Genomic DNA, 8,652 nt, shown 5'->3' with positions numbered 1-8,652 from the left:
CCCTCACCAGTTTCGTTGCCCTTCTCTGGACATGCTCCAGGGCCTCAAAGTCTTTCCTGTAGTGAGGGGCTCCTAGCCTTACAAGCGTGGTGTCATAAAGGAAAACATGGAAACCAAAAAACCTTTGAAATTATTTAGTGAGACACTTCTGATTACATATTTCAGACTAGCTACTGTTCTAGAGGAGCAGACATGCTGTTATTTGTTCATAAAACCTGTTAGTTTCTGCCCTCCCACATGACTTCTATACTTCCCTTAGTTCTCCAACTGGCAAAAGTAGGTACAGTGTTTTAATCCAGTAAAGAGTTTGTACAGAGACAGCTGGCATCAAAGCAAATACATAAACTGCAATTCTTTGTTTAACAAAGACTGGATGCTGTCATCTGCTTTGGAAATGAGAGTGTGGGCTAGGATCTCTTCTTTGTTTGAGCTATTGAGAATTGCAGTTCTTAAATGTGAAGATGTCTCTGAAGGTAATGAGTGAGGAAGGTCCTTGTCTCTGTGCACAATGGACTGAAGTACAGCTGCTCCAGAATCACCCAAAATTCATCCTGATATCAATAATTTGAGATCCGTGGGCTCTCAAACCCACTAAGTTTAAGTACAAAATCATTTAGTCTGAGGGAGCCTAACTATGAATTCCAGGCCTAGATCTTGTTTCAGAAACTCAGATCTACTCTTTTCTTATAACAAATCACGAACATTCTGAACTTGGCTATAGTCCATCCATGATATTCATTGCTTGCTTGCATTCATCTTTAACCCAGATATCATGTAGGCTGTGATCACTTGGATTTATAAATCAATTATTGGAAACTGAATAAAAAAATTAAAAAGATTGTAAAGGATATTTTCAATTGATAATTTGTATTGGGAATTGATATCAATCATTGATGAATTACTGACCTTCATAAACAATCCGAAATTCTGAACAATTCCCAATTGCTTCCTGTCTGTCTTTCTGGCAGTTGGAGGCTTGTCTTTCTAGAATGAACCAGGTTTTTCTGGCTCTCTCACTACTATCAGAATGTTTTATGTCAGAAAGTCTTTTCAGATAGATCTGATTTGGATGTGCACATAAGAACAAGATATCATTATTCTTTATCTTGAACAGTCAGTGTATGGTAAAATCGAACAATGATCCAGGTAAGCAAAACTGGTCATGTTAGATAAAAATCTTGCTGTTATTCTTCAGTGAAAAGACAAATATTTGCTAGGATTTAGCATGAGTTTCTTTGATACAAACACATATCTGTTCAATAACAAAACCAGCACCTATTTGTTGTCCAGCATGACCCTGATCTTAGCACCTAACTGCAAGGGAGAAACTCTTCATCACCAAGGTTGTGCACTGGCAAATATTATTCAATAAATTATTAAAGAATTATTAAAACAAAAGAGAGTGAGGAATGTCAGATATGTATTTCAGAATGTCAATTTTCTCAGAAATATTAATTCTCATGCAGCTCCAATACACCAGCTCACTTATTTTCCAGCTGATCAAACACATGTAGTTCTGGTCTTCTCACACCAGTGATTTGCTGAAAGTTAACAGGAGTGACAATAGAGTATGAAGGGATTTTTTTACAGTAGAAATCTCTTACCGATAAACAGTGTATCATGAGACCTGGAAATATTTCTAAGTGACACACCTCAAAGTGAAAGGCATTGCTCTCCTGCTAGAAGAACATACATAGAAAAATAAATATATTCTGAAAAGATAGTAAAAAGGTTGATCTGAAAGTAATGTCTTCTCTTTATTTCCATGGAAACGGCAACAAATACAAACGGCACAATAATATTTGATAGAGCAAGTTCTCAGCTACAAAGCACTATTTTTTCAACATAATCACCACCATTTGCTATGTCATTTTTTTCTAGCAATGAACAACAGCCTGTATGAGCTTGAAATAATCTGCCTGGCCTTCTGGAACATTGTTCGTCTTTCCTGTCACTGTTGTCACTGCTGAAACGCACCACCTACTGGCTCACTCTGCTCACATCCACTGTTTGGTCTCCAGAAACGTTCAGCAAGTGTCAATGGAAGTCTGGGAGCCATTTTTTTCCACATGAATACTTGGTGAGACACCTTTGTTTCATCTGCACTTCCATGCCAGCTGCCTTTCTGCCAGACTGTCCCTCTGCTGCCACATGTTGTCATTCAGCAACAAGATGTAATGGGATATTGGTGGGAAAATTCAACTTCTGCTGCTGTACCACCAATATCCATCTCTGATGTTGTTGTCCAACATAATAACACGGGAAGTAGTACTTTTGGAGCAGTCCATGTATATTTTAAGAAAAATAGAATCATTTTCGGTAGATCTGGTTATATTTTATTCCGTAGGGCATTCATTGAGGCATTTTCAAAATGCCCTTTTTCAATGTAGGGAATAAACTAAGTAAATTCTTTCAAATGAGGTGAGAAGGTTTTGGTTTTGTTTGTTTTTCTCCAATGAAGCTACTTAGCACTGTTTTGACAGTGGTTCGTATAGCAACAGAGGAAAAAACTAGCTCCTTTAAATTTTGGTTTACCCTTCTAAGATTGTACTTAATAGCTAGCTAATACGCAATTCAGACTCAGTAATTCCTTTATACCTTGCTTTTATATATTTAAGACAAAATATTTTTAAATCTTGAAAATACATCACAGTACTGTTGGACACCTAGTAATATTTCTACATTTGCAGGGTCCTACAAATGGATAAATCTTAGAAATGCATTTTCTTAAGGGTCACTCCATCAGATGGAATATTTGTAGAAAATATAATCCAGAAGAGCTCAAATGTTTCTCTAAAAAAGTGTAAGAAAAAAAAAAAAGATTTCACTGGCATGAGGAAGGACTAATAAACGTTAAAAAAAATATATTACAACTAAACAAAGAAAAATAAGGTTTGTTTGGTCTTAGCGGTCTGGCTTGCTCAAGACTAGAAATACAAAGTTAGAAATTTTGCAATGCCTTTGTGAGAAAGCTGTGCCGTCTGTCCAGAAAAATGCACTAGTGTTTGACTAAATCAGGAGGCATGCTTTATATGTGTTTGTATTTAGCTTCTGCGACACAGGAAATTTCCCTCTCACCCTGTCAATGAACACTTTATAGGAAATGCACAGGGTTTAACAAAGCTTTTGAAGACCTGCTGGATTCAAATTGTGTTCAGAATAATAAATGAGCCAGAATTATAGACAGACTGTGAGATAAGATATCTCAGATGAAAATATTTCAGGAGAACATGAAAAATAGCCAAAATTTTGACATGCCACTATTTGGGCACTCATAGAATGACCGAATGTCTGTAAGATGCACCCCTGGTCCTTATCCATAAGAAGAAGCTATATAACCTCATTGTTTCTCAAAGTGTAAACGATTTCACATATTTTCAACCTGTATGAATTACGTCAAGAGGATGATGTGACATTATGATGATGATGTCACATTATGATGTGATCACCTGAAGCAAAAATCTTGTCTTCAGAACACAATTATGATGTAAGAAAAAATACATGTCAGTCACAAACTAACAAGGATAAAACAAAACACTGAAAATCTTCTTATCCTCTCTAATCCCCAGAGAATAAATAGGGCCCATGGGGAAAATAATACTTCTTCAGGTGAGTGTGGGGTAAAGAAAATGTGCAAGACAGTTATTTCTGAATTCCTCTGGTAATACTAATTCTGTAATTTCCCAACCTTATAATCACTTCTCATCCTTGATAGCATTTTTGGAAAGACGTTATATTTACTATATTACCAAGATTATTAAACATTGGAAAACCATATTTTTTTAAGATAGACATTTGAAAATATTTTAAGTAGCTAGGAAATGAAATAATTGTAATGGAAAAATTGAAATTATTTCTCAGTAGTTTTACCCAGCTTCCATTCTAGTCTTTTTATATTCAGATGGATAGCAATCAACAAAAGAGCAAGATTAGTCATTTAGAAAAAACTGAATATTTATCAAAAATTAATGCATTTCTTTATGAGTTCAGAGAGCCTAAATGTTAATGAAATTTTTCCTTTCAAATTACATTCACAAAACCAACATAAGATAAGACCTTGTTATCAAGGGTAAAACATGATTGAATGTGTGGTTTTACATTTACTAATCTGGAATTATGTCATAGGTCAATGAGAAAAGTGTTTAAGATGTTTCTGTATTTTAGACAAAGTTAATACTTCATTCAGAATGTTACTAGCCTTGTGTATTTTTGGACACAACATATCTTTTGAACAAAACTTTTGATTTATTGTCTTATGCATTTTAACAGTAGCTCTATAAAAGAAGAATATATCAAATTATTTCATAGGGACCAATAGGGAATAAGATTCATTTGATCTCTTAAAGTCATATCTAACTGAGCTTTCTTCAGGTTATTTACATGTTTTTTCCATATACAATAAAGTCACAGAATCATTAGGGTTGGAAAAGACCTCTAGGATCACGTAGTGATCTGAACTACCACCAGTTGAGTCCACTAAATCACATCCCTGTGCACCAAATCACAGAATCACAGATTCAGAAAATCGCAGGGGTTGGAAGGGACTTCAGCAGATCATAGAGTCCAACCCCCCTGCTAAATCAGGTACCCTACAATAGGATGCACAGGTAGTCATACAGAAACCTTTTGTGGGTGTTTTGCTGAAAGGGACAATAAAAGCAGACTGCAAGTCAGAAAATTCTGTGCTATAAATGTAACCTAAAATATTAAGATTTGTTTTCTCTCCTGGGATAAATTCAAAATTACTTTGAGTCCTCCCCTATGCTATTTGCTAATAAAAGCTCTGAAAATAAAATTTGGTAAAAGTATTTGAATATTTGCTCCTTAAAGTGAGTTGCTTCTTTATGCTGTGAACCAAAACAAGATGTGACTGTAGTACACAGAAGATAGGTATGTGAGGTGTAACAGCAAGAAAAATGTACTTGGCTCTTTTGGCATGGGTCAACATCCCTAATACTCTGTTGGTCAAAACTCATTACACTGTATACTTATCTATTCTAGTACCTGAATTAGCAAGTTGATGCTGGTGCTGCTATGTATATGTGCCACTCAGATATCCCTCTTCCTGGACTGACTGTGGACTGTGAACAAGCTGACAATTATCACTTATGCTGAGAAAGTATATATCTAGGCACAGAAGAGAAAACAGCTCCAGCTTACAAATTGTGAGTTTATATCAGAACCTAATAGGTTATAGGTTACACTACTGAACTCCTCTAAAACTTATGCTTATCAAAATAATGTCATTTCAGAGTTATTATAATCATACTTCTGCACATGCCTGATAAAGCAGACACCAAAGAAATTCTCTTATATTTGACAAGGGGGAAAGGTTTTAAACTGAAAGACATAGGTGAATGCTAAGATTAAAGAACGTGCAAAGCTGTGTTTTCCATATTTTGGTCACTAAAACTGTTCCCTCTCAGTTCTGAGACCTTATTGCTCTCTACAACTACCTGAAGGAAGGCTACAGTGAGCAGGAGGTCAGCCTCTTTTCTTGTGTAACTAGTGATAGGACTAGAGGGAATGGCTTCAAGTTGCCAGGGGAGATTTATGCTGGACGTTAGGAAATACTACTTTTCTGAAAGAGTGGTCAGGCACTGGAATGGGCTGCCCAGGGAGCTGGTGGAGTCACCCTGGAGGTGTTCAAGGAATGACTAGATTTTATGTTGAGGGATATGGTTTAGTGAGAACTATTGATGATAGGTGAATGGTTGGACTGGATGATCTTGAAGGTCTTTTCCAACCTTGGTGATTCTGTGATTCCGCGATTCTGTAATTCTGTGATTCTGTGATTGTGTGATTCTGATTTGGCTCCCAGTCTTGCATTGTGGCAAGAGGGGAGGTTTGCCCTTTCTATGGTGAAAGTAGCCAGCCCCTTCCTTCCAGGCTAGTAAAGCAAGCAGGTCACACAGTCTGTCACTCTAGAACAGAGAACTTTCCACCAGCACCCATTTTCTACCAAGAGACTCATCTCCTTGATCAGCTCTAAGCATCACAGTCCATAAGGAAGCTGGTGGCAGAACCCACAATAAGAAGTCACACTTGGAAATGTTTTCTCTGTGCTTTCTGAGGTCATTAGACCATGCTGCTTACCGACAAACCAGAATTTGTGTCCTTTTAACATGCTATCATGTAACTGTGCAAAATATTTGTCAGATGACATGGCTTTTCATTATCTATGACATTATACTAATTGATTAGTTTGATCCACTCTGCTATATGCATGGCTCTACTCAGCCTTAGAGTAATCTTAGAGAGTAATCACAAAACCAAAGTTGGAATTGGAGTGTGCTAGGAAATTACTAAAACTAAGATATAACAAGCTGCATCTAATCTAGGTAAAATGCCACTGACTTCAGTGACACTATACCAGAGATGATCTTTACCCAGTAGTTTGCAGGATCTATCATGAATTATTTTTCCTCGCACACTCTACTGTTTCCAACAATGACTACTACATGCAAGTATATAATGCTCATCAGGAGTTCTTTTAAGAACAATCTCATTGTCTCATCAAAAAAAACAACAACAACAACAAAAAAAAAACAATCAAACAAACTCATTTCAATCAAAACATTGCATAAATTGTCAATAGAACCTATAAATTGCTGGTATTGTGTATTATACTGGTTGCATGTTCTAAAATGTTTGGAATATAAAGTGAGAATTCATAGGGCTAATAATAAAAAGGACAGTAATGATGAAGACTTGCTGAACTATTTCCAGTTTGGTTGTATATATCATTATTAACAACTGACAAGTGCAATGGATAATTTTCTGGCTTTGATGCCAGCTGACAAAGATTGGCTTGGATGCATAAGTCTTCTGAGAAAGAGCGGTCACATCAAAACTAGTTGTTGGGAATGTTCTTATTAATGCTCTCTAATTCCTGAGTTATTCCTGTGTGAATGCTGATTGACAAGAACAAATATCATGTTAGAGCTAGGTTAAAAATCCAGTAGGCATGGTAAAGTGCCTAACACATGCCAAGCTTTGCTTATTTTAGCAGCATAGAGGTAGATCCAATTATAATGAATCAGACAGAAGAAGTCAAAGAAGTATTAAATACATTATCAAAGTGTCTGTTAGGTGCTCAATACAGCAATTATCTCAGTTTCCCATTTAGTGTTATTAGTCACTGGAACAACCTCCCCATGTATGTAGTCTCCATAATACAAGATCTGATTGGATAGTTTCATCCAAACACCTTTTTCCATGAAATGTACTGTTGACATTTTGACATTCCTTCAATCTTAGAATGTTCAGTAGTGCTACAATTCTGCAAAGTAAAAGTTTTAAATTTTATTTTAAATTAAGTGGGATCTAGAACCTGTGTTTCATTTAAATTCTTGCCTTGAATAAGTTCATAGAATGTTTGAGGCTGCAGTCATATTGGAATGTGCACAAAAGAGGGGAAAAAGTATGGTAAAGTGACTAGAGGACATGACTATGAGGAGCAGATGAGGATTAGAAAAGCTTAAAAAGATGAGACAGAGAAATGACCTCACTGCTGTTTATGAGTTCCTTAGTAACCCTTGTAAGTCCCCTCCTATTCAGTATAACCTATGATACTCTGATCTTCTTTACTCTCCTGCCTAGAACCATGTCTAGATAACTTCTGAAGATCTCCAAGGAGGAGACTCCACAATGGGCAACATATGTCAGTGCTCTTTCATCCGCATTGTGAAGGAGTGCCTTCTGAAGTTCAGAAGGAGCCCACTGTGTTCCAGTTTGCATAACTGCCTCTTATCCTGGTACCACTGGATTGAGCATAGCTCTGTTCTCACTGGGTCGTACATTCATTATATATACTTGTATATATAATTCATTATATTCATTATATATACTTGTAAGATCTCTTAGAACACAGAAATCACTTATGATCCTTAAGTGCATAAGAGCCTCATTCCTCTCAAAAAATGGTATTTAGGCCTCTGAAGACCATCTGAAAATATTACTGTTAAAGCTAAGTACAAAGTTATATGGCTTTGTACTTACAATTTCTGTGATCATCGTATTGTATTATGAAACAGTTTCATGAGAGATAGAGCCAAGCCAGAAGCCATGTAATTGTACAGTGGCAGTGTAGTGGCAATGTGCTTGGAACATGCAAAATGCTCCAGGGCACAGCACTGTGTTAAGCGTAGCTTCACATGTTATAAATCAGAGCTCAGTATATGAACAAGCATATCTAAAAAAGTCCTATTGTTCTCATGAAAGACAGAGGCAGCCACTGGCAAAAACATATGTAATTTTCTGAAATATTCTTAAGCTTACAGCATCCTAACTGTTACATTTTAAATAGTGTTTGCTGCTGCCTCTTTTGTTCTGATTTTCATGAACTCTGTATCCATTTATGTATAATGTGTATATATGCATGGAGAGAGGAAATATACATCAGAGACATCTGCCTCTCTGGAATCGTGGACAGCTATATTACATTATATATTATAACACATCATCTTCTCGTGTAAGATTGACGATATTACATTAGGTACCATAAAAGTCTGCAGATGTGGAGCAGGAAGTTGCATTATGTGGCTTGTATTTTCATTGAAACATAAGGGAAGGAAAACTACAGCCAAAGTACCACCATTTATAAATTTGTTAGTTTCTTTTTAATTTCAGCAATTCTTTAGCAATTTTAAT

This window comes from Meleagris gallopavo, chromosome Z (assembly GCF_000146605.3).
Source record: "Meleagris gallopavo isolate NT-WF06-2002-E0010 breed Aviagen turkey brand Nicholas breeding stock chromosome Z, Turkey_5.1, whole genome shotgun sequence".
Classification (NCBI taxonomy): Eukaryota; Metazoa; Chordata; class Aves; order Galliformes; family Phasianidae; genus Meleagris; species Meleagris gallopavo.
The sequence above is the reverse complement of the archived record's forward strand: the minus strand, read 5'-3'. Positions refer to the sequence as shown.